The sequence below is a fragment of the Nomascus leucogenys genome, chromosome 6 (assembly GCF_006542625.1).
Source record: "Nomascus leucogenys isolate Asia chromosome 6, Asia_NLE_v1, whole genome shotgun sequence".
NCBI lineage: Eukaryota > Metazoa > Chordata > Mammalia > Primates > Hylobatidae > Nomascus > Nomascus leucogenys.
The window spans coordinates 115,107,250-115,134,660 of NC_044386.1; the positions used below are offsets into that span (position 1 = coordinate 115,107,250).

General features: G+C 40.4%; 1 pseudogene; it reads left to right on the forward strand.

The window, feature by feature from the left end:
* Positions 1 to 22,227: 22,227 nt before the first annotated feature.
* Positions 22,228 to 22,583, forward strand: LOC100601403 (annotated as a pseudogene).
* Positions 22,584 to 27,411: the final 4,828 nt, after the last annotated feature.

The following is a 27,411-nucleotide window of genomic DNA, read 5'->3' on the forward strand; positions in this document are numbered from 1 at the left end:
TTTAAAAATAAAAGTTGAACTTCACGTTCAATTTTCATTTGAGCATTGTATAAAATGGCTGTTTGATAGAATTTAAAACAGTACCTGGGATAGAACATGTTCAACACACTTAAATCCATCCTCTAAACAGTGTAAAAGTCACCTCTTATAAATGCATTTTCAGTAAAAATCACTGTCCCAAAAGGTGTGTATCATAACATAAAATCCTACGAAAAACTTGTGAAGTTTCTGAAATTAATCACTATATTGACAAAGAGGCACAAAACCCCAAGCAGGGGAGTGCATAAGGTTTTACGACGTCTCCTCTCCCTGTAGATGATTACATGTTAAAAGAAGATGAACGTTAGTTGAGCACTCTAGACCACCCTGTAGTTGTTATAATTTATTTGGGGGAGCATTCATTGGAATTGCAGGTTACTGCTCCTTTTAAAATTATTTATTTATTTGCTTAGTATTTTAAAATGGACAATGGAGGAGAAAAACAGGAGAACAGGGCCTGGCAAAAACCAAACTAAACCAAAACCAAAGCAAACAAACAAATCCCAGGCTTGTTTCCCTCCAGCCCTCTCCTTTTTTCTTCACATTCCGCATACGGTGCATCCTTTACCAGTTAAAACTCATGTTTAGTGTCTGCCATCCAGCCTCTCGTGAAGGCTTCTCACGAATAAATATTTAGTTATTCTTCGTTGATTCTGTCAGGGCTCTTGCCTCATGTTTAAGGGCCTAGAAACTCATCTCCCGGCACCCCACACTTACAGGTGGGTGCATGTGATGGATCAAGCCCTGGTCCTCAGCGAGCCGTTGCAGACAGCTTGCAAGGTCCCCCTTTCAGCTGGTTCGATATGAGGTTAGTTCTAAAACAAATTATGCTAAGACTTGTTTATTAACCTTAACCTAGAAAGATAGTATTCTAGACCAGGGAGCTTCCAATTTAAAAAAATGCGATGCCCATTGTTGCAGCACTGTTCACAATAGCCACGATTTGGAAGCAACCTAAGTGTCCATCAACAGATGAATGGATAAAGAAAATGTGGTACATATACACAATGGAGTACTATTCAGCCATGAAAAGGAATGACATCATGTCATTTGCAATGACGTGGATGGAAGTGGAGATCATTATGTTAAGTGAAATAAGCCAGACACAGAAAGACCAACATCGAATGTTCTCACATATTTGTGGGATCTAAAAATCAAAACAATTAAACTCATGAACATAGAGAGTAGAAGGATGGTTAACAGAGGGTGGAAAGGGTAATGGGAGGCTGAGAGGAGGTAGGAATGGTTAATGGGTACCAAAAAAATAGAAACCATGAATAAGACATACTATTTGATCCCACGACTGGGTGACTGTAGTCAACAATAATTTCATTGTACATTTTAAAATAACTAAAACAGTGTAATTGGATTGTTTGTAGCACAAAGGATGAATGCTTCAGGGCATGGATACCCCATTCTCCATGAAGTAATTATTTTGCATTGCATGCCTGTATCAAAACATCTCATGTACCCCACAAATATGTACACTTATGATGTACTCACAAAAATTAAAAATAAAACAATTTTTTAAAAAATGTAGTGCCCAGATCCAGCCACCAAATGGTGCCAGGCCAACATAGTTTTACTAGCATAATTGCCTCAGTCTCAGTTCCGGCTTTGGCAGTTAAAGAATGGATAATAAAATCCACTTCTCTAGCTTGTTGAGAATATGAGAGAAGGGATCCAAAATCCCTAATGCTATGCCTGTGAGAGAACAAGGTTTCCGTAGAGGATGAGTCTCATTATTATCTCTTGAGGTTGGTGACCACAGTGGATCTTAGTGCAGAAACCAAATCACTTATAGAACAGTTGAGAGACAATGGGGTAGGGACAGGCAAAATGCAATGGATTTCGAAGGGGAGTAGATAGAAGACAGGTATTGCAGGCGGTAGATTTTAGCTCAATATAAGGAATTATTTACAATTCAACCAGCTTGAAAACATTTTTTAAAATGATCATGCCATCTGTCAGGGTGGCAGGGAGGATAACTGGATTATGTCACAGTTGCCCAAATCATTGTTTTCCAAACCTGGTGGCAAAAAATGGAATCACCTGGAAAACTTTTAAATATCTACATTACGGATGCCTGAGAAATCTCTTCTTTTGCAGATACATACATGCCATTTACAAGTGTAATTTCTGGTATTTGTTAGAAATGAGACACCTTGACTATGTAATGCTAAAATAAGATCCAGTCACTGTGAGAGCAAAATTGTTTGCTTGTGTTTTTGATTGGCCCCTGTGAAACTCAGCAAATCTCACTGTGCCTCCTTTATCCAAATAACACTCTGTCATGGAGGAATGAAAATGGACATCAAGGTTAGTGACAAGGGATAAGGATGCAGAACTATAGTACAGAAGATATCACAAAATTAGCATACCGGTCCAAATTATTTTTCTTTTTAACAAACGATTTTGCAATAATAGCTATGATTTCTGTAATACATTATTTGGTTCTTAACTTGCTAACTGAATTTGCTTAAACTCTCTCACCCTAAGTGTACTTTCCTAAATGGGGGTGGAGAGGTTGAACTAGATCAGGAGTGGCCAAACTAAATGCTCACAGGGGCTTGCTAGGACTAGAGATGGGCATTGTGGAGCAGGTGTAAAATAAGAGGGACTGGTGGGGACTATGACAAACTAGAAAGCTCTGGTTCTGAAGAAGTGCACTGTGATTTAACTCTTGTTAAATGTAATCCTAGGCCGGGCGCGGTGGCTCACGCTTGCAATCCCAGCACTTTGGGAGGCCAAGGCGGGCGGATCACGAGGTCAGGACATCGAGACCACGGTGAAACCCCGTCTCTACTAAAAATACAAAAAAATTAGCTGGGCGTGGTGGCGGGTGCCTGTAGTCCCAGCTACTGGGGAGGCTGAGGCAGGAGAATGGCGTGAACCCGGGAGGCGGAGCTTGCAGTGAGCCGAGATTGCGCCACTGCACTCCAGCCTGGGCGACAGAGTGAGACTCCGTCTCTAAATAAATAAATAAATAAATAAATAATGTAATCCTGTGGAAATGCAGATTCAGTGTTGCCATCATTTCTCATTTTGCAAGATAACCTGGAAACTCAATTTTCCAAAGTATGAAAGTGGCCATTGAAAAAATCATTTTGCAATTCCAAATGAATCGTCCTGGGGCCTGGATCCAGCCTGGGTGTTACTGGCTCCTTCTGTCTGAGCTGGCCAATGGCTAAAGGTATCCTCTAACATTACTGTTTTCCAGCAGTGCTTCTCAAGAATTGTGCAGAGAGCTTGTTAAATCACAGGTTCCTGGGGTCCACGGTAAGGGGTTCTGATTCACACTTTTTACAAGTTTCCAATTGATGCTGAGACTGACCCTAGCCAGTGAGCATGCAAGTGAGGAGCTTCCATTGATTTGGCATTTGAGAATTAATTCAGGGGGTCTTCCTGACTCCTGTTCTTTTTGCTCTTCCTATTTCCCTCTCTTCCAGTGTTAATATGATACCGTAGAAATGGTCACAACTTACACTTTTGCACTGAGACAGGGAAATAGTGGAGTGTTGATACTGCTAGATTCAGCCTTGTTGACTTGGCAGGAAATGCTCAATCCTATTTAGAAGATGGAATCACCCCTAAATACATTGCAGATGAGCTGCTTCATAAATAACGACAGCAAATGATATGTGGGTAACTACTTGGTGGCAGGCAATGTACAAAGAATTTCACCTATACTACCTTCAGTCCCATTGACCTTTTCGAAGGTAGACGCATTCTCATCCCTACTTCACAAGTAAAGAAACTCAGCCTCAGAGAGGTGAATAGCTTGTCCTAGGTCACGTAGGTACTGAGTGGCAGGACAGATACCTAAAGCAGGGCAGTATTACTCTAAAGACTATTCTCTTTCGCCGTACTCCCAGATTGTATGCACAGACATTAATTATATTGATATAACATATAAATCTTACCTTCCTGCATAAAGAATTCAAAGTGATTAACAAAAATGCCAATCATATTGCTAAATTAAAACATTAGGAACAAATAAAATAAATCAAGAAGATAGAGCACATAATAGCATTCCATAAAGTCATAGTCTCTTGTGAGTAGTCATGAACTTGACTCTGAGCTTATAAAGAAAGAGCAGTTTCTAAGGCACCATGCTACGTCTTTGTTGATATGGGCCATGTGAAGGCAGAGGGGAAGTAAAAGAGGATGAAGCTGTCTCGTTTCTCAAATGCATCCTGACGTGGTCTTTAGGATGCCCTCTTGGGCTTGTGGCTACCTGAGATGGGTACCTTGGTGCTCATGAATCTCTCTGCATCTGAGGGCAATGGAGAAAATGCAGATGATGCTTACTAAGAACACTCATTTCCATTGACCTAAAGCAACCTGCATGGTATCGTCAATCTGAAGTGAGGCTTCTTGCCTATTTAATTCCATTTGTTTGCTATGTGCCCTAGCACTGTAGACTGATAGGTTCTTAGTTAAAATAGTACCTTCAGATTGATGAAAATGCTTCAGATTTATTGCTTTATATCAAATGTAAGATCATGTCCTTTACACAATGTAACACTTGAAGTCCTCCACTGATCTTCCAATTTCATTTGTTTTAAGGTTCAATACATGCGGCTGTTTGAAATATACAGAAGAAGGCCAGGTGTGGTGGCTCATGCCTGTAATCCCTGTAATCCCAGCACTTTGGGAGGCTGAGGCAGGTGGGTCATTTGAGGCCAGGAGTTCAAGATGGGCCTGGCCAACACGGTGAAACCCTGTCTCTACTAAAAAATACAAAAATTACCTAGGCATGGTGGCTCACGTTTGTAGTCCCAGCTACTCGGGAGGCTGACGCAGGAGAATCACTCGAACCCTGGAGGCGGAGGTTGCAGTGAGCCAAGATCACGCCACCACACTCCAGCCTGGGGGACAGAGCAAGACTCTGTCTCAACAACAACAACAACAAAAAATATACGGAGGATTTTAGGGTGGGTAATTTCAGAAGAAGAAACAAAAACTTTAACACTCTGGAAGATTATGAGTTGGACTGTGATTTGGTGGAATCATAGATGGGCAAAGGCCAAAGAACAGAAAGTCATGCTCAGAACACCAGAGCCAAGGGTCCATCTGAGATGTAGCCAAGCAGCTTCTGAAGCAGCCCTGTAATTTGCAGGATAGAACTGACTCTCTCATCCCATAGCTGCATACTGTGAAGATCAGCCAACCAGCTCAGGGCAGAGGTGAACCAAGGCTGAAGGCATTTCCAAAGAATTTAGATCTTCTGCCAACTGGATCACTTGAGTCATCTTTCAACATCACGTTCCAATTCCAGTGCTTATATGATGTCACCAGGCATTAATAGGGAGACTGGCCTGTGTTTTGCCTTGGGGTTTGTAGATCTGCCGCATCTATGTTTCATAACTTTATCTGAGTTTTCAGAAAACATTTGGCAGAAGCCATCCTATCAATACTTGCTTTTTTTTTTGAGACAGGGTTTCTCTCTGTTGCCCAGCCTGGAGTGCAGTGGCACAATCACTGCTTACGACAGCTTTGAACTCCCAGGCTTAAACGATTCTCCCACTTCAGCTAATTTGGTTTCTTTTTTTGTAGAGACGGCGTCTCCCTATGTTGTTTAGGCTGGTCTCAAACTCCTGGGCTTAAGCAATCCTCCTGCTTGGGCCTCCCAAATTGCTGAGATTGCAGGCCTGAACCACCACGCCCCGTCCCCATCACTTGCTTTTTAAATTAAGCTTCCACACTGCCAGGCATGGTGGTTCATGCCTGTAATCCCTGCACTTTGGGAGGCTGAGGCCGGAGGATTGCTTGAGCACAGGAGTTCGAGACCAGCCTGGGCAACACAGGGAGATCTTGTCTCTGCAAAAAATTAAAAACAAATTAGCTGGGCATGGTGGCACATGTCTATAGTACCAGCTACTGGGGAGACTGAGGTAGGAGGATCCCTTGAGCCCAAGAGGTCAAGGCTGCAGTGAGCTGCGATTGCACCACTGCATCTCAGCCTGGGGAACAGAGTGAGACCCCCTCTCAAAAAAGAAAAAATTAATTCATTAAGCTTTCGCTAGCGACCTCCCAATCTCATCTCCTCAATTTGAAAATGTGTCTCTGCCTAATTCTGTTTGACCTTGTTGTTTGACTAGTTTAAATTAAAAAAAAAAAAAAAACAAAAAAAAAACAAGCAAGCAAAGAAACAAAGTACCTTTTGAGTCTTCCTCAGGTGCAAAAGTCATCCTCGAAAGCAAGATTGGTGGGCTGGGCGCAGTAGCTCACGCCTGTAATCCCAGCACTTTGGGAGGCTGAGGCAGGCGGATCACAACGCCAGGAGTTTGAGACCAGCCTGGTCAACCTGGTGAAACCCTGTCTCTACTAAAAAATACAAAAATTAGCTGGACATGGTGGTGGGCACCTGTAATTTCAGCTACTCGGGAGGCTGAGGCAGGAGAATCACTTGAAACTGGAAGGCACAGGTTGTAGTGAGCCAAGGTGGCACCACTGCACTCCAGCCTGGGTGAAAGAGTGAAACTCAGTCGCAAAAAAAAAAAAAAGCAAGATTGCTTCCGAATAGCTGAGTTGGCCACATTCTTCAGCAGACCATGGTCTGTGATTTTTGGAGAGCTCTAGGGTCACTGTATAGCTGTGTCTCCTTCACATATTTCACTCTGGGTGCCATTGTTTGTATTTCAAAGTCAATAAGCAACTCAGCAGCTAGAAAGCACGTTGTAAACTGAATGAGTCTTTTAAAAAACAGATAGTAATCAAGGCAGGTGTAACCTCCAGTTTGTTTAGTTTTGAAGCCATGTTGGTGGAGTGGTAAGTATATACTTTACTTACCCCAAATCCTTTCAACTTCTAGCTCAAGCCCTGATTTTCCTAGGGAGCCATCTCTTTTCCACAATCAGTTGTTGTGTCTCTGGTGGAGCTACCTGCGTTATACATTATTGGCTATGATGATTGGTCGAGGGCTCAGCAGAGTGAAACAAAGCTTGCATCAGTTAGGATTAGGTTTGGTCTTCGGTAAAAAACATCTATAATGCAAGTGGCCTTAAACAAGACATTTTATTTGTCTGTCATGGAAAAGTCCAGAGCTGACTGTAGCTCTACTCCAGACTTTTTGTTTGCTTTTAAGAAATTGACTTGCTGATTCTAAAATGTATATGAAAACGCAAAGAACTTAGAATAGCCAAGAACATTTTGTAACACAAGAATATAGTTGGAGAATTCACACTACCTGATTTCAAGACTTAGCATACAATTCCAGTAATTGGCCAGGTGCATTGGTCAGGCATTGCCTAGGCTGGAGTGCAGTGGCGCCATCTCAGCTCACTGCAACCTCTGCCTCCCGGGTTCAAATGATTCTCCCGCCTCAGCCTCCTGAGTAGCTGGGACTACAGGCACGTGCCACCACACCCAGCTAATTTTTGTATTTTTAGAGAGAACGGGTTTCGCCATGTTGGCCAGGCTGGTCTTGAACCCCTGACCTCAGGGGATCTGTCTGCCTCAGCTTTCCAAAGTACTGGGATTACAGGTGTGAGCCACTGCGCCCGGCCTGAATTTTTCTGTTTTTGTTTTGTTTTGTTTTCTTTTTGAGATTGAGTCTCACTCTGTTGCCTAGACTGGAGTGCAATATTGTGGTCACGGCTCACTGCAGCCTCCAACTCCTGGACTCAAGCAGTCCTCCTGCCGCCGCCTCCTGAGTAGCTGGGACTACAAGTGAACACTCCCATGTCTAGTTAATGTTATAATTTTTCTGTAGAGACCAGGTCTTTCTATGTTGAGCAGGTTAGTCTTGAACTCAGGACCTCAAGCAATCCTCCCCTTGGCCTCCTCCCAAAGTGTTGGGATAACAGACTTGAGCCTCTGAGCCCAGCCTCATTTGGACTTCTTAATACTTAGCAAAATACATAGATTCGTAATTTTTCTTCCAAAAGATATGGTTTAACTTGCTTTCTTGCATAAAATTTCCTTGACTTTCTTTTCCACTATTAAGCATATTCATTACTCTGTGGCTTTTACCTCTGAAACCCAGATCTGTTAACTTCAGTATCATTGGAATATTATTTGTCTTTCTAACATGTGCAAAGACTCAGAGCCAATTCATTCCATCTATGCATTTACCTCTCTGTCTATAAGGATCTCTACTGGGATTTTCTTGGAAATAGTTCAGTGATAGCTTCATTTCTCAGACAATGGAAACTGAGCGAATAAAACATTTCCTGGAAATATGACAATCTCAGCATTGAAAAGTTAAGCACCGTAAATTTAGCAGATGCAAACAAACTAGTCTTCTTAATACTGATGTCAGAACATTCCCTGAATTCCTATTTGATTGCTGCTTTAGAGACAGCCTCATTAGAAAGCATTTCCCCTTCTTAGGTTCTTTTTTTGCAGTATCTGAACATTGCTAATTTAGCTTGGAAGAGAACTACTTTATGAATAGCTTTAAAATATGAGATGTGTGTGTGTGTGTATTTAGCATACCCTGAGGATACGTATTCATATTGTTGAATGAGGTTCTTAAAATTTTACCTTTGCTGTGATTAAAACAAGATACTGTCAAAAGGGAAAAGAGCTGGTATATAGGGAAACAATGGTTGCGGGGAAAGAATGTCTTATCTCCAACTGATTGTATGTAAATGTGGTGTCTACTTTTCTAACAGACATCTACTGATACTGATATCACTTTACATTCATGTGGTGTGCTGTATTTTATGAAGGCATTTCATAGACATGGTTTTATTTAATCCTAAAAATGTCACAACTCTGCTAGTTTATAATCGTCTTCTGGGTTTAGGTACCTTCCTCAAATGAGAATCCTTCAAAGTATTGTGATGGCTAAAGCTCCCCAAGTGGGAGCTTATACCCGTCTTCTTTCCAGTAACGTTAGTGGAATTATATTTAAGCTTCACAAAGTTTTGTAGATTCTTCATGTATTTGACTGTGACAACCCCATGGTCTGAGCCTGTTCAGAATCCATTAACACTTCTTAAAGAGCCCACCTGCACGGTGTTCTGGGACTGGTGTCCAGGTATTTCCCTCCCACCAGAGGGATTCTATGGGACAAATCTTTCTTTTCTCTGTCCTGGTACACACCGATGTATAAGATGAGACTTGCGAACATGGAGAACGGGGTACGATCTCATGCTCCCCAGAGACTGGCTCGAACCAGGTAATTCCTGCAATGAGGTTGGTCCTCGTGGGCCCACATCTACTCTGTGGAGCTGCCTCTGTTCCTGCCTGGTTTCAAACCTGGCTCTCCAGCCCTTCTGAAAGTAACCTGGTTTTCTAATATTCTGCCAAGAGATTTTATTCACTTTACATTAGCCGGAGTATTTGTTTTGTCGCCTCTCCTCAAAAAACCCATATGTATACTGTCTTTTGGAAGCAAGATCCCATAGTTATCAGAATTAGTTTGTTGAAGCAGTTTGCAAATGAAACTGACAAACTTTCAGTAGTAATATCTTGGTTTTCTTTAAACAGAAAGAGGTAATTCATTAGAGAAGAAGACTCTTCAGGACTTTAACAAAATAATAGTATATTCCTGTTTCCACTCTTATATTTTCCCTACCAATCAAAGAGATGAACTTGGTTGGTTGTATAAATGATATTGCAGAATTCTGATTTAATACCAAATTACGTATGAAGCAGACCATTTTCCAAACTGGCTAGGTAATAATGGTGCCTAGGATTTTCCGGGTGTCAGGGTTATAGTAAGCACGATCCATGAATTATCTTATTTAATTCTGACAATAGCTCCCTGAAGTGGCACTATGATTATCCTCATTTTACTGATGAAGAAATAAACTTAGAGAGGTTCAGTTGGACATCATAGCTGCCAAGCGGCAGAGCTAGTATTCAAACTGAGGAGATGAGCCACACCAACTAGTCTATACAATATAATAATTAAGCACTTCATCATAAAACTTGTTTTCTAATTACAGAGATTGTGGAAATAGATGATTTTTATTCTTAATGTTTATTCTTAGCTCCAACCACACATTTAATTAATAGAGTTCAGATTTATTTTATTTGTTTATAAAACTATGTTTTGCTTTTATGATTAAATGACTAAGCAGTAGGGACTATAATTTAATTACATATTTCTTAATTATTGGTGTATTAGTTAATTATATGAAGTTAATTTTTAAAATTAAGTAATTACATTTTATAACATGTTGCTGCTCTGATGTCAATCATATTTCTCTAATTTAGACTCAAGCGTTGTTAAATACACAGTTGATTTTAACACAAAAATTAGTACAGGTTACCAATAAGATTTTATACACATTTTATATATGCATCTATATACACACATATACACATACAACACACAATTCAAATCTATTAAAATATTTCTTTATAATATATGCAAATATATTAAATATTAAGAAAAATGTGCAAGTAACTTTAAAAAGTGAGCCTCAATTTTGAGATGGCTTGGAAATTTTGTAATTCTAGTATTTCTTGGTCTCAATAATCTGCTTTATTATTTTAGGTAGAAACTATTCTGTGTAGAACAACCTACTGTGAGAAAATGACTTCACTATGCTGTCAGCTTCTTCAGGACAAGGCCATTGATTCATATTCTTCACATGGAATGGCTTCTGGCACAATCAATGTTTGTTGAATTTGAATTTTGAATTTAAGTGAAATGATGCTGAAAATTTTACATTAGCTACAGCCATCCATCTATCTGAATTTAAGCCAGCAGTTGCTGTCTCGCGTAGGGGAATCATTAATAACCTGGTTTCTAGTGGGATTATTTGGTGACAGTAGAAAATGAGATATGTCTTCTGCTTTGAGTTGTCTGTTTCAATCACGCATGGCTAAGTAAGTCTTCAGGGTAGTGCTTTTGGTTCAAGTGAAAATTATAAATTGTATTACCATTAAGATTTCTGCTACCTTGAGGGACAAGAAATTAATAAATTTAATTCCACCCCCTATTTTTGTTTTGATTTCTCAATATTACACAGCAGTCTACTGCCAGAACTAGCTACGGAGGGTAGTACTTCTGCATCTCAGTTCAGTGTCTTTTCTATTGTGCCTCTCATAGAACTTCTTATTACATAATTATAAATGAATTATTATTCATGATTGAGCTAAGCTCTTCCCTACTAGTCAGCTCAATAAAAACAAAACGATCTAGTTTTTAGCAAAGAATGTACTGTTAAATATTTGAGAGGTTTCCAATATTCAGGATGAAAAGAGGTTAGTTATTCAGTACACTGCTGTGGAATTATAAGTTGGCACGACCTTACTGGTAGAAGTTTAGTAAAGGATATCAAGAACCTTAAAAAGTGTATTCCCCTTAAGTCAGTATTTCATTTCTGGGATGCTATGCAAAGAAAAAAAAACTGGCAAATGTATTGAAATACACACACAGGTATACACACAAAACACTCACCGTAGCATTGTTGAAAACAGCAATGAATTGGAAACATGCTAAATGTCCACTAGTGGGGATTGGTTATAATACATATTTACCATAGATATGCAAAGAAAATACAGGTTTTCTATTTCCTGGTGCCTCATAGAATGTTTTTATGAAGGCTTAACTTATTGGGGAGCAGGGTGGTGGTAAAGATAGTGGTGGATGATTGAACTTTCTACATGCCGTTTTATGCAACTACAGTCTTGTCTGTTTTAAACTGGAGAGAAAACTCAGCCTCCTTTGTGCTAATGCACAGTGTTTTGGGCTTCCTTCCTTTCCTTCTGCTCTTTCCAAGGTGACATCCAGGGTGACCTTGTGGTGGCTGGGGATGGGGGCGACTTAGCCTTACATGACACCCTCTGTAGTCACACTAGTCTCTGCTGAGGAATTGCACGAACAAAGGGTAACTGGGGCTGGGCACAGTGGCTCACACCTGTAATCCCAGCACTTTGGGAGGCCGAGGAGGGCGGATTACTTGAGGTAAGGAGTTTGAGACCAGGCTGGCCAACATGGCGAAACCCTGTCTCTACTAATAATACAAAAATTAGCCGGGCGTGGTGATGGGTGCCTGTAATCCCAGCTACTTGGGAGGCTAGGGCAGGAGAATCACTTGAATTGGGAGGCACAGTTTGCAGTGAGCTGAGATGGCACCATTGCACTCCAGCCTTGGGCGACAGAGTGAAACTGTGTCTCAAAACAGCAACAACAACAACAACAAAAGGCAACTGGTCCCATCTGGCCTTTTGGGAATAATATTCCTGTGTTAAATGTTGGAATTTAGAGTCTCAGACATTTGGTCCTGCTCTCAAAATGTGATCAAAATTCATTCTCCCCTTCTTTGATGGTAAGGAAGTTAGGCATATGGCTGACCAGCCAGAGACTAAATTTTCCTGTGGTCTTTTGCAACTAGATATACTCATGTGAGTCACGGAGTGGGAATAGAAGAGATGCATGCCATTTCCATGCATGAGCCTTAAAACACTATTCCCACACTTACCTGAGTTTTCTTTTCTTTTCTCATAAGCCAGAAAACTAATGTGGCTGTGATCCTTGAGTCCTTTTTATTTTTTTGTGTTGGGACACTTCTTGGCTATGTGAGCTGGTGAGGAGATCTAGAGATCTGACTTGTTATTTTTTTTTTTAGTAAAATGACCTAAGAAATTTATTTTATGTTAAATTAATTATTTTTAAAATTTATTATTATTATTATTATTATTTGAGACGGAGTCTTGCTCTGTCTCCCTGGCTGGATTGCAGTGGCATGATTTTGGCTCACTGCAACATCTGCCTCCCTGGTTAAGTGACTATCCTGCCTCAGCCTCCCCACTAGCTAGGATTACAGGCAGGCGACAGCACGCCCTGCTAATTTTTGTATTTTTAGTAGAGACGGGGTTTCACCATGTTGGCCAGCCTGGTCTGGAACTCCTGACCTCAAGTGATCTGCCCACCTTGCCCTCCCAAAGTGCTGAGATTACAGGGATGAGCCACTGTGACTGGGCTAATTTTTGTCTTTCAATAGTTTTTGCGGTGCGGGTAGTTTTGGTTACATGGATACATTCTTTAGTGGTGATTTCTGAGATTTTAGTGCACTCATCACTCAATCAATGTACACTATACCCAGTATGTAGTCTTGTATCCTTCACCCACCTCCCAATCTTTTCTTGGGCCCTCGAGGCTCCAAAGTCTGTTACAACATTCTTATGCCTTTGCATTCTCATAACTTAGTTCCCACTTACAAGTGAGAACATATGATATTTGGTTTTCTATTCCTGGGTAACTTCACTTAGAATAAATGGCCTCTAGTTCCATCCAAGTTTCTGCAAAAGACATTATTTCATTTCTTTTTAAGGCTGAGTAGTAGTCTGTGGCATATACATACCACATTTTCTTTATCCACTTTTTGGCCCATGGGCATGTAGATTGGTTCCATATCTTTGTGATTGAGAATTGTGCTACCATATACTGGCCTGTGTATGTGTCTTTTTCATATGATGACTTACTTTCCTTTGGGTAGATACTCAGTAGTGGGATAGCAGGATCAAATGGATGTTCCACTTTTAGTTCTTTAAGGAAATCTCCGTAGTCTTTCCATAGTCGTTGTACTAATTTACATTCCCACTAGCAGTGTAAAAGTGCTCCCTTTTCACCGCATCCATGCCAACATTTATTATTTTTGACTTTTAAATTATGGCCATTCTTGCAAGAGTAAGGTAGTATCTCATTGTGGTTTAAGTTACTGATGATTAGTGATGTTGAACACTTTTTCATGTTTTTTGGCTGTTTGTATATCTTCTTTTGAGAATTTTCTATTCATGTCCACTTTTTGATGTGATTTTTTTGTTGTTGTTCTTGCTGATTTAAGTTTTTTGTAGATTCTGGATACTAGTCCTTTCTGACTTATTCTTAAGCAAATTTTTAAAGAAGTTTTTCTTATTTTACTGTCCCATTTCCTACCCCCTTTACTTTCGTTTCAGGGAAACCTGGTACCACCCATACCCGCACACTTGGAGAGTCTCTCATGTAATGCATATTACGTATTACATGGTTCATAGGTTCCCCCAGGCTTGGCTTATAAATCAGTTTTCCGGGATATGTTAATTCAATCACTAGTCTTCCACCTGTTTTCCTGCTCCAAAAGTTTTACTACTTTAATATTGTCATCCACTCTTCATGTTATAGGCTTATGTCTTTAAAAAAATCATTTTTCTAGCATTTAGTGAGTTGGGGAAGTGAGTGAACGATATGTGTATGCTCATATGATAATATTTGCTTAAGAGATTAGAATGATTTCTCATTTTCTTACTGTTAGGTTTTTGCTGTATTATAATTGTAAATATTTTATTGTTCAAGTATAAAGTTGAAAGCATATTCAAACACTGTTTTCTTAATGAGAAAACAAAACCATTTGAATGCAGATATAAACTTTTTAGTTTTTTTTCTGTTTTCTTTTGTCTACTTTATGGCTTAGAGAAAAGAACATGGAGAATTGTTGCACCTCTGAAATCATTGGTCTAGAACTTTTAATGAAGAATAATATTTTATTCTTCTAGTCCTGGAAAGTACTTCTTTGATCATGTGATGTATTTGAACAGATCAGTCCATTCTCTTCCATCTTCTCTCTTATGACCATGGTGTATGAATTTGCAAAATAGATGGGATATAGGTTGCTATCCTGGATTGTGGAACCAAATGAAATGAGAACTGGAAATACCACAATCAAAAGTGGGAAGTAACATCGACTTCCCTTCTTATATAATGTTCTGCAGATTCAACAACACTCTGCCTCTTGCTTCATGAGCTGATGTGTAATGGGGCTCACCAAAGACAACCCAGTGTTTGGAATGGCACAGGCTTTTGGTGGCTTTCCCAGCATCAGCCCTCTTGATATCAAGTGCATTTGTGGGACAGTTTAGGGGTTCTAGAATTTCAAGAGGGGAAGAACTGTTAGAGGATGTTCAATCTAGCTGCCGTGAAACACTGAGGTACTATCTACCACTTGGATGCCAAGGTGTTGTATGGGTGGAGATTGAAGACTTCGAAATACATTTATGGGTACAGTCGAATGGAGGTTGTCTCTGAGGACTATGTATTCTTCTTTCCAGGCTCCCATATTCTCTCCTGACACCCTAAGAAATGAAAGCCTGCTCCTTCAGTGCCTTCTAAGTAAAACAAATGAATGTGAGTTTTTACTGCTCTGTGGATAGCATGCATTTAAATTAGGGCTTCCAGATCCCTTCATTTTCATTTTCTTATCTATCAAATGGGGCTAATACTACCTATATTGGATAGTTGTTCAGAGTTAGTGAGAATAAATTTAAAATGCCTACCACACAATGCATGGTAGCTAACACTGTGGTTAAAGGAGAAAATTCATAGGAAGGATCTTACTTGTTTTCCTGTGAACGTGCTACATGGACTTCTGCCTGCTTACAAGACTATCGGGACTACAGAGAGAAAATTATCAATCAAAATTGTGATGCATCGATCAATTTAATCCTGGAAAATACTTCAGGATATCTGAGCTGCTCTCGAAAATGCGCATTTATTAACTGCACTGGTGGAATAAAGCCTCTTTTCACCACAGCACAGTGGAATCCTGATGAAGTGCTTCATCCACCAGGTAAACAGCAGGTCCAGGCTTGGCAAATCAAACACAAGAGTGAGCATTTTCATTAGTCTTAGATTTTTAGGGGACAGGTACAGGAAAAAAACATTAAGCACTTAAAATCAGGTTGTTATATATTGAGTGAAAAAAGCCAAGTTAAAAAAAAAAAGAGTTGAAAACATTGATTAGAAGGGCTACGCTATTTGATGCAAAGGTGTCTCTGCATATTTACATGGCATGGATAAGAGAGTGCCTTATGGCACTCAAGTGTACAGTCTACAGCAAGAATTACTTTATTGATCACAGAAATCAAAATTCATTCAACACAGAGGACTTGTTTTATTATTTGTTATACCCCAAATTACTTAGAAATAACTGTTAGATGAAAGCAAAATTGGAAATGATTATTTCATTGATTTTTTGAAGAAAAATTCTAATTACTGAATGATCTGGCTATTTGAAAATTAATCTTCTATGTATTTTATAATTTGACCCAGTAACACTAAACCATTTACAAATAGGGAAACTAGGCTTTAAATTTAGTCTGGGCACAGTGGCTCACGTCTGTAATCCCAGCACTTTGGGAAGCTGAGGAGGGAGGATCTCTTGAGCCCAGAAGTTCAAGACCAGCCTGGGCAATGTAGGGAGACCCCATCACTACAAAAATCAAACAGAATTAGCCAAGTGTGGTGGCATGTCACCTGTAGTCCCAGCTATTTGGGAGGCTGAAGTGAAAGGATCCTTTGAGCCTGGGAGATTGAGGCTGCAATGAGCTATGACCGTGCCACTGCATTCCAACATGGGTGACAGAACAAGACCATGTCTCAAGCAACAACAACAAAAATGTAGAAGAAGGAGAGAGTACGTCTTAAAATTTCAAACTTCTCAAAGAATATTCAAGAATATGGAATGGTAATTATACAAGATAAGTGAAAAAAATCAACTTAAATGATACTCACAAAATGATTCCAATTTTGTCAAGATTTTGCATGTATATATGAGTATAGGACAAACAGATAAGTTTATGCTATAAAATGTTAGCAATGGCTTTATTTATTTATTTTATTTATTTATTTTTGAGACAGATCTCACGCTGTCACCCACGCTGGAGTGCAATGGCACGATCTTGGCTTACTGCAACCTCTGCCTCCTGGGTTCAAGTGATTCTCATGCCTCAGCCTCCTGAGTAGCTGGGATTACAGGCATGCACCACTATGCCTGGCTAATTTTTGTATTTTGAGTAGAGACGGGGTTTCACCATGTTGTTCAGGCTGGTCTCGAATTCCTGCCCTCAGGTGATCCACCTGCCTTGGCCTCCCAAAGTGCTGGGATTACAGGTGTGAGCCACTGTGCCTGGCCCTGTTTCTTGACTTTTTAATAATCACCATTCCGATTGGTGTGAGATGGTATCTTATTGTGGTTTTGATTTGCATTTCTCTAATGACCAGTGATGTTGAGCTTTTTTCATTTGTTTGTTGGTCATGTGAATGTCTTCTTTTGAGAAGTGTCTGTTCATATTCTTTGCCCACTTTTTAATGAGGTTGTTTGTTTTTTTCTTGTAAATTTGTGTAAGTCTCCTGTAGATTCTGGATATAAGACTTTGTCAGATGGATAGTTTGTAAATATTTTCCCCCATTCTGTAGGTTGTCTGTTCACTCTGATGACAGTTTCTTTTGTTGTGCAGAAGCTCTTTAGTTTAATTAGATACCATTTGTCAATTTTTCCTTTTGTTGCAATTGCTTTTGACACAAAACAGTTTTTTTATAAGAGGATTTTCTCTCTCAGTTTTTAAATCAATCTGTCTTAGTCTATTTCTGCTGCTATAACAACACAGAATGGGTAATTCATGAATAACAGAAATCAATTTCTCACAGTTCTGGAGGCTGGAAAGTTCACAATCAAAGCATTGACTGATTCAGTGTCTACTAAGGGGTGGCTTTCTGCTTCCAAGATGGTTCCTCATTGCTGTGTACTCCAGAGAGGACAAACGCTGTGTCCTCACATGACAGAAGGGGAAAAGGGATGGAGGGCTCTCTGAAGCCTCTTTTCTAAGGGCATTGATCACATTCACAAACGCAGAGCCCTCATGACTTAATCATTTCCCCAAAGGCCCCACCTCTTAATACTGTTGCTTTGGGGATCAAGTCTTTTTTTTTTTTTTTTTTTTGAGACAGAGTCTGGCTCTGTCCCCCAGGCTGGAGTGCAGTGGCATCATCTCGGCTCACTGCAAGCTCCGCCTCCTGGGTTCACGCCATTCTCCTGCCTCAGCCTCCCGAGTAGCTGGGACTACAGGCGCCCACCACCACGCCCTGCTAATTTTTTTGTATTTTTAGTAGAGACAGGGTTTCACTATGTTGGCCAGGATGGTCTCGAACTCCTGACCTCGTGATCCGCCCACCTCGGCCTCCCAAAGTGCTGGGATTACAGGCGTGAGCCACTGCGCTCAGCCGGGATTAAGTCTTAACATGACTTTTGGAGGGACACAGACATTCAAGTGATAGCAATTACCAAACGTCATTTTTTCATTTTAAATTAGATCCTCATTTTTATGAAATTAGAAATGAACATTTTCCCAAAGCCATTATGTTTTTGAACTGTTTCCATGAACTTTTTTTGGTGACGTGCACTCTGTTAAGTTATTCTTGATTTCGTAAAATAAGAGCCAGTGAAACCCAAGTCTGAAACATCTTATGGGATCTTATAGCAAGCTTCATTTTTTTCTGTGGGCGGCAGTCTTCTTTTTTGACCACTTTACTGCAAAGACCAAGAATTGGTACTTCTGATCACACATGGGTGCTGAGAAGGCTGCTAGGATCATTTGACTGTGGAAGACAATAGAACGTCAAAGCTGGAATGATCATGTGGATCATTCTAGAAGAGAGGAAAGCCCAAAGAAATTTCCCAAGGCCTCGCAACTAGTTTTTGGCTTATCCAGGTGAGATATTCTGGTATTCATTATTCTAAACTGATGCCACAATCATTTATTCTATCTTCCATCTCCAAATAATGTTACATGACTTGATTGTCTTGTTTTATGGAGGCTTCAGATAAATAATGGCTGCCGTTTGTCATTTTAAAATGGAGAAAAATCCTCTTTCTTCAACAATCTTTTCTTTATTCACAATGTAAATTAATACCAACAAGCCCTCTCAAGTTGGATCTTTAAGCTTTGGGGAGAACTTTCAGTGTCTCACCCACTTCAGAAGCGTTTACTTATCATCAGCAGTAAGTATGATAGTTCAAAGCAGCATTGCCTGTTTCTGAAAATCAATTCCATAGTAAACTTTGCTGCCTCAGCTTTTTTTGGACTAACTCTTATAAAAATGACTGGTTCCAGCTTCAGAAGTCCTGGGTTGGGGTCCAGTTTTCCCACATAATCACTGTATAAACTCATTCAGGTTGTTTAACTTCCCTGATTATCCAATGATAAAGTGCTAAATCATCACAAAACATTTCATTTTAAATTGCTTTATACTTAAATTCGTTATTTTTGTATGGATCTCCCAATTTTTCTTATTAGAGCAGTTCAAGTATTATGTTTCCAAAGCAGACCTCTTTAAACCCTGTTTTCTTTTCTCCCCTTCTCTCTCACTCTCTCTCTTTCTGTCTCTCACTCTCTCTCATACTAATGTGCTCACACCTACACCACTTCTCTCTCCCTTTGTTTCAGAATACTTAACTCCAGGGTGACTTAAGTTGCCATTTACTAATAGGTGCAACTTGTGTGAAAGAATGAGCATTTTGAAGAACTAGATGAAAACTCAGTTGGAAAAGCACAGGAAGCCTCTAAATGAGAGACAGCTGAGTTGGGGCAAGCACACAGAGTGCAGACTAAACTACGCCCGTGCAAGGTGCAGGTAGGTGGGCTACATTCCCATGATCCTCCTGCTTTCTCTGCTGGTGCGCCGGACTTCAGGGCACTGTTTAGGATTACGCACAATGGTGCCTGGGGGAAGGGATGCGGGAAGGCAGAAATCTTATCTGGTTGCTTTTAGGCTGTGCTTGCCGGGGGGAGTCATATTTTTCTAATTTGTACAAAGGTGTCACGTGGATTAATCGGAGTTGTGGTAGAGTTAGTCTAAATTTCCGCAAAAACTACTATGAGTAAATATTGAGTCACTGAGAAAGATATTATTTTTTATTTTAGAGACGAAGTCTCCTTCTTTTGTCCAAGCTGTCATACCTCACTGCAACCTCCCACTCCTGGGCTCAAGTGATCCTCCTGCTTCAGCATCCCTAGTAACTAGGATTACAGGCATGAGCCACTGGGCCTGGCGATTTTTAATAGACAGGTCAGGAAATGCCTAAATTATAGCCGGGATCTAGGTGGGAACTCTGATGGATCTGAAAGAAAAGGTGGACCATATTTCTAAGATGGGTCTACATCAATGCAATGACTGCTTTAGTCAAATGCTTTAATGAAAAACTAAATAATGCTTACTATTGAAACAGCAGAGTGACACATATTATTGACAACTCATGTAATCAATATTCTTGGATCGAGTGACTCTAAAATATCATAAGAAAATATAAAAAACAGATGCAATTAACGCTTGATTTCGCTTAATTTTTGCGAGCGGGGTTTGGAGGGCCTTTCTCCTTTACTCTGGGCCTAATGTCATTTTGGCTGTCCCTTGGCCCACTTAAATCAGCCTCCAGTCTTTGAAAAGGGGCCATGGCACACTTTAGATAGGAAGCAGACAAAATAAGGTCAAATAAAAGTCAAAGTAAGGTGGGCTGCAATTCTTCTTCTCATGCATTTCAAATTAAGAGGGACCGTAAGGGTTAACTATAAAGTATTCCACCTTGAACCCCCGCACTCTCTTTATCTAGCATACCATAATAAAAGATCAAGAGTTCCTGCTTATTATCTTATTTTGCCCGCTTGCTCCACCAGGCTAAGGCCCAGTCTGGTTATGGATTAACACGGTGATCAATAGTAAGCCTGCTGTCTCTCTCTCGGCAGGGGAAAATGAACTCAAAATGCAGTCAAACTCTTATTGATCAAGGATATAGGTCTCACTTTCATTACCTCTGTCTCCTGATAACCCACAAATAATGTGATGAGTTGCTAATCTCTCTGATTTTCAATGGACCCTTCACCCTTCCTGTCTGCACATTGCAGCTTTTATTTTCATCTTGATACACACTCTGTGTAATTCATGTAGCACTAACTCTCACTCTCTTACCGTCAGTCCTGGTCAATCAGAGTTAATAATATCGCTCTTCACTGGGATGGAGGCTTCAGCCAGTTCAAAATAGAATGTCTCCAAGCGAGGCAAGGAAATGCAAGATGCAGACAGCTCCTTTCAAGGACAGAGAGATGCGAAGTCTTCTTGGTGAAGCAACACTCAAATCCCAAGATCTGACCTGCTTCTACCAAGGTAGAAGATTCACAAACTTAAACGTTCAAGTCTCTTGCATGGCTAATTTTATCTTGGCTTCTGTTTCTCAGAGGATCTGAACTGAGTGATGCAAAGCTTTTTACCCTGGTGGTGCTAGGAGTGGGTCCCCTCCTTCTTGGTGCCTAAATGGTCATGGAATTTCTATTAAATAGCTGTAGAGAATACCATGGGAAACTAGAGAGAAGCAGACCTTTAAAATATTGTGCTTATTTATTTATTTATTTGAGACAGAGTCTCGCTGTGTTGCCCAGGCTGGAGTGCAGTGGTGTGATCTTGGCTCACCTCTGCCTCATGGGTTCATGCGATTCTCCTGCCTCAGCCTCCTGAGTAGCTGGGATTACAGGCATACGCCATCACACCCGGCTAACTTTTGCATTTTTAGTAGAGATGGGGTTTTACCTTGTTGGCCAGGTTGATCTTGAACTCCTAACTTCAAGTGATCCACCCACCTTGGCCTCCAAAGTGCTGGGATTATAGGCGTGAGCTACCATGCCTGACCTCTTTATTTCATTTTTTATCTGTCTATCATCTGTCTATCTATCTATCTATCTATCTATCTATCTATCTATCTATCTATCTATCTATCTATCTATCTATCTATCTATTGTCTATCTATTGACATGGTTATGAGACCATCTAATTTTTTTTTTTTTTTTGGTAGAGACAGGATTTCACCATATTGCTTAGGCTGACCTCGAACTCCTAGGCTCAAGGGATCCACCTGCCTTGGCCTCCCAGAGTGCTGGGATTACAGGAGTGAGCTGCCATGCCTGGCCTGTGTTGATTTCTTTTTTTTTTTTTTTTTCGAGACGGAGTCTCGCTCTGTCACCCAGGCTGGAGTGCAGTGGCGCAATCTCGGCTCACTGCAAGCTCCGCCTCCCGGGTTCACGCCATTCTCCTGCCTCAGCCTCTCCGAGTAGCTGGGACTACAGGCACCCGCCACCACGCCCAGCTAATTTTTTTTTTTTGTATTTTTAGTAGAGACGGGGTTTCACCGTGTTAGCCAGGATGGTCTCGATCTCCTGACCTCGTGATCCGCCCGCCTCGGCCTCCCAAAGTGCTGGGATTACAGGCTTGAGCCACCGCGCATGATTTCTTTAATTAAAGGTAGAGCAGTATAACAGAAGCAATGTGGCTTTTGAGTCGAAAGCCCGACTTTAGAGTCTTAGATCTTCCACTTATGCAGGGAAACGAGGACATGGTGGAAAAAAATATATCACTTAACTTTTGTTTAGAAAATTTTCATCTGCTTTATAGATAAAAATGGTCTCCCTTTCCAACTTAGATTCGGCAGAATGGCTCCTGCAAAGAAGGGTGGCGAGAAGAAAAAGGTCCGTTCTGCCATCAATGAGGTGGTGACCCGAGAATACTCCATCAACAAGTGCCCCCTTGGGCACTCTAAGAGATTCGAAAATTTGCCATGAAGGAGTTGAGAACTCCAGATGTGCACATTGATACCAGGTTCAACAAAGCTGTCTGGGCCAAAGGAATAAGAAATGTCCCATACTGAATCCGTGTGCTGTTGTCCAGAAAACGTAAGGAGGATGAAGATTCACCAAATAAGCACTATACTTTGGTTACCTATGTACCTGTTACCACGTGAAAAAATCTACAGTCAACATGGATGAGAACTAATCGCTGATCAAACACATTAAATAAAGTTATAAAATTGTAAAAAAAAGAAAAAAAAAAGGACCCAAGTCAATTTTAGGAAAATGATTCCTGTCACAAGCATGGTTATTTTTTCAGTTTGTTAATAACATAACTTTCCTACCATTTTTGGGGGGATTCTGAGACTTATGACTTTTTTAAAGCAAAGCAAAAAGAAAGGAAAAAACCCTTCAAATTTCATAATGTGTGATGTTGCTTGGGCATTTGGCTTATCAGAGATCCTCAAGTATAAAATGGCATTGAACACAGGTATAAAAAAGACAACTAATACTCACTGTTTTCCTCAGCTGAATTGTTAGAATTGAATTCAAACAAACAATGGTTGCTTTTACCTCTTCGATATAAAACCCCAGGAAGGCTCACCTAGCTGAATCACTTTTGTGAGTAAAATCATAATATTTTCTGCTGCCAAACTGATTAAAATAAGTTACCATGACACCAATCCCTCATTCCTGAAGAAGATATGAGATGACCAGCTGCAACTAAGCAAATACTTTGCTCGCGTTCAGCCCATAGAGTCTGAATGCTGTTTTTCAGCTCCAGTCCAAACAATTTGTACACCTGTTGAAGAGAAAGTAAAATATGACAGTGGTACAAACTCCGGGGGATTAAAGTGATCTTCACTGAGCTCTTAAAGCTGAGGTAATTGCAGGTCTCATTTTCTTCTTTTGTTCTGTAGAGCTGCATGTGAAATTTGACAACAAAATCCTCGTCCCCTTTTTTGCAAGGGACTGCGTGGCAACTTCTCCAGTTTTCCCCCTTTCCTCTGTGCTGAGTCACTCTTGAAATTCTCTCATTTCCTTTGGCTTCATGGGATAAGATAAAGGGAAAATCTTTCCAGGGCAGGCTTTTGTTTATTGGGCAGATTTTGGAAGTAACTTTAGAAGTATGTTTTTGTTTTTGTTTTTTTTTTAACCTATTCTTTTAAAATTCTGATACCAGACAGCTGAGAGAATGAGAGGAAAAGGTGGTTGGTGAAGGCTGGTGAGAAAGATTACCCTGCTTATTTTGTAAACACAGGAGGAGAAGGCACTCAGGCAATGCTTCCCTCTTGGGGTTCTCCGTGTTCTCATGGTGTGCAGTGTCATATACATCCAGTCTCTGATTTGCTATACTTCCCAGGCTGAACATATGCTGCAGAATACCTTTGATGTTGCCACAATTGTGTGTGTGATCTTCAATCACGGATGTCATCAAATTTTATTAAACTTAATATAGATAAAACCAAGACATTATTGATTAGTTCTGCCATACAAACCTCCCAGGCTTCCTCTTCGAGTGGTTTTCTTCTGGGGAAGCTGTCTTTATCCTTTCAATAATGCTCATGCCCTTGGAGCCACTGTGGCTTCTGAGTTTTCTTTTGAAGCCCACATCAATCATATAATTAAGACAAAGTTGTATTAATACAACTACAGCAATCTTGCCGTATTGCAAGGCATGGTCTCTAGTCTACTGGCGCAAGTTTAACTCATGCCCCTCTTGCATGTGGGCATAATTACTGCTGTTCTTTTTTAGGGTTCTTCCTGGTACATTTTCTGTTAATCCAAATTTAACCAGACACACCCCTGTTTGGGTTTAAACTTTTCTACCTCATTAATAAGATTAACTGAATTCTGACGAAGGAGGTCAGATTCTCTTTCCCCTTTGCAGACATCTTCTCAGCCACTCTATCCATGAATGCTGTCTGGTGGCATCCAAGCATGGCCAAACATTCAGATGGAAAATGAAGAATCCAGAAAAATCTCCCAGATGCCCCACGTGACCAGATATTTGGTGTCGGGTGGGCATAGCATCTAGATCACTGAATTTTTCTTAAAATTATTTTCCAAATCTTGCTGTCTGGGAGTTTTTGGCATGAGGCAAACATGAAATTTCCAAGCCCCACCCCCGCCCCCATCCTACTGCCTTCCCTTTTCTCCCATGCTATTGGCTGATCTTGCTGTCTGTGTTTTTCTCCCCTTCTCTTTCCCTGTATTTGTGTTGCGGGTTCAATCTTAACATCTAATAGGAAAACATGGAATGGAAGGCAAGTGGGGGGGCTCAAATTTGGGAATGAGAACTAGGCAGGTGGCAGTTCTAGCTGGATTTCTGATCAGCCATGTTTCTACTTTCTAAGACATACGACTTTGCTTTCCAACCAGGTATCTGCATTCTTGGAAAGAAGGAAACCTACTTTCAGATGAAAACATCACATTTCTCTGAAGAAAAAGCCTTTGGTTTTAGTTTGAAGAGGGTTGGCCTCCTGCTGAACTTGAAAAAAAATCTCACTTTTAAAACACAAGCAACAGATGAATAACCTTTTCCTTCATCATGTCTAGTGATTAAAGCATACGGTTCTCAGTTTAAATAAGACCATAAACTATCTTCACTATAGGTTCATGTTTGAGAATTATTTCATGAGCTGTTGGCAATTCAGCATCTGCTAGAGGTTTGTTCAAACATCTCATATTCATTTAGGATTTTAGATTTTTTTTTTTTTGATTAGCTGGGCCATTTTGCTCAGTTTCCTGGAGTAATGCCTTCCGTTGTACGTCAGTGTTGTGAACCCAGTCACTGGCACTCATAAATGTCCATGTGGGAACTCTGCCTTTGTACAAAGTATTTGTACAGCTTTTAAAAAAATTCTATCTGACCTTAGTGACTTTTTCACAAAAACCTTATAGAAAAGTCATGCACTACTTTTTGACTTGAGTTTTATTCCTAAAAGTTTTGTCAGTGGAAACAGGTACTTACCATTTCTTTTAGCAAACAAACAAACAAACAAAAAAACAAAAAAAACAAAAAAAAGAAAAGAAAAGAAAAAAAGGAAAACTGTTTGCCCAATGCATTTCCTGTTTGGCCTCAGCTAACAGGAATCTGCCCCTAACCTCGTTACCAGTGTTGAGCATCTCAGGGACATGAGAGCATCTGTTCCCTTTGCTACATTTGGAAAAGTGGTTTTCAACCTTAGCTGCACATTAGCATTATTGGAACAGTTTAAAAACATATATCGAAGCCTGAGATCCACCCCCAGAAACTGGGATTTAATTGAACTTTGGCTTATAGCTTATTTGGTGAACTATTTTGGAAATTGGTGGAGTAGATAGACACAATAAACGAACTACTTTAAATCTTATGTTAAGAGTAAGTCAGGATACACATACATATATACAGAATACAAATAAGCAAGCAAAGTAACTAGCAGTTGGGTCGGGGACAAGCCACTTAACCTGCGTGGCTTTGCTTCCTCATTGTAATCACCAAGTTCCCATCTGATGTAGGACATCACTGTGATCTGGGGTTCCCTGCCAGCCCTCCTCAGTCCTTGGCCTCTCATTCTTCGAATTGGTCCAATCTTCTGCAGCTCGGATAATCTTTTATGCCTGCTGTTTCCATTCTCCCTTTTTCAAGACCCTCAAATGACTTCCTATTAGCTTCTGGGTCATATTCAAATTGTTACCTATTGGTTTCAAGACCTTAAGTCAGGCAATCCCTTTTTATGTCACTTTTAATCTCTCCCCTTCCTGCTCCATTTGTGGCTGTCAGAATCATCTTCACCAAGCAACCCTTGTTCCTCTCTCTCTCTCTCTTTCTTCTTCTGAGTCCTGCTTGCTTTAGCCTATCAGGGAAACTTTCTAGATTATGCCCACCTGACTTCAACCATTCTTCCCGTCCTCCTAGTGCATAACCCTTCCTGCAAACCTCAGCTACCTACTGGTGATTTAAAACCTTGTAACTAGGTTTTGTGGACCTGAAGAAAGCCAGAATCGCCAGGCAGTTGTCCAGGGGGTGGTTCTCACAGAAATCATGGAGAGATGACCAGAGGAAGGTATGTAAAAAGCACAGATGGAACCATTTGTATTCTTTGCACACTATCCACATCACTTGGTGGTTCCCCCAAATCACTAGTCAATATATTTTCTTTTCTCTCTTCTTGCCTATGTTTCCTAGCACTACTCAGTAGATCCTTAAAATGGAAATAGAAACCAATACCCTAGATTTGGAGCAAATGTGATTAATTTCTTGTTGTAAAATATGTCAGGAAATAATGCAAGAACCAAATTATTGTTTTAACGTTAATTCAGATCTCCTGAGAAGGATTTTCTAGCTTATAAATACAATTTACAATGGGTCACCAAGTCTCTCACTTTGAGTTAATGTTCTAATCATCTCTTAGATAAAAGAGGAAGAAGGAAAGGCATCATACATATCTTATAGCCTCTGGATATCTTCCCTTTATGCGTACTAAGCATTCAACACATATTTTTTGGATGAGGTAAAACTAGCCTCAAAACTTTTTGACAACTGGGTGCAGTGGCTCATGCCTGTAATCCCAGCACTTTGGGAGGCCAAGGTGGGCAGATCACTTGAGGTCAGGAGTTTGAGACCAGCCTGGGCAACATAGTGAAATCCTGTCTCTACTAAAAATATGAAAACGTAGCTGGCCATGGTGGCACCTGCCTGTAATCCTAGCTACTCAGGAGGCTGAGTTGGGAGGATCACCTGAGCCCAGGAAGTTGAGGCTGTAGTGAGCTGAGATTGTGCCACTGTTCTCCAGCCTCAGGCATGGGAGTGATACTCTGTCTCAAAAACAAACAAATACACAAACAAACAAAAAACAAAAACTTTTTTTTACTTCTTGGACTGTTTTAACAGAATCACCAGTTAGGGTGTGTGTGTGTGTGTGTGTGTGAGTGTGTGTGTGTGTAGAGGGTTGCCTGTTAAAGTAGTTTGGGGCCCTCAAACTGGATTTACTACATTTTAGCAAATACCAGGGGATTTTTATAGACACTAAAATTTGAAAACCACTGCCTTATGAT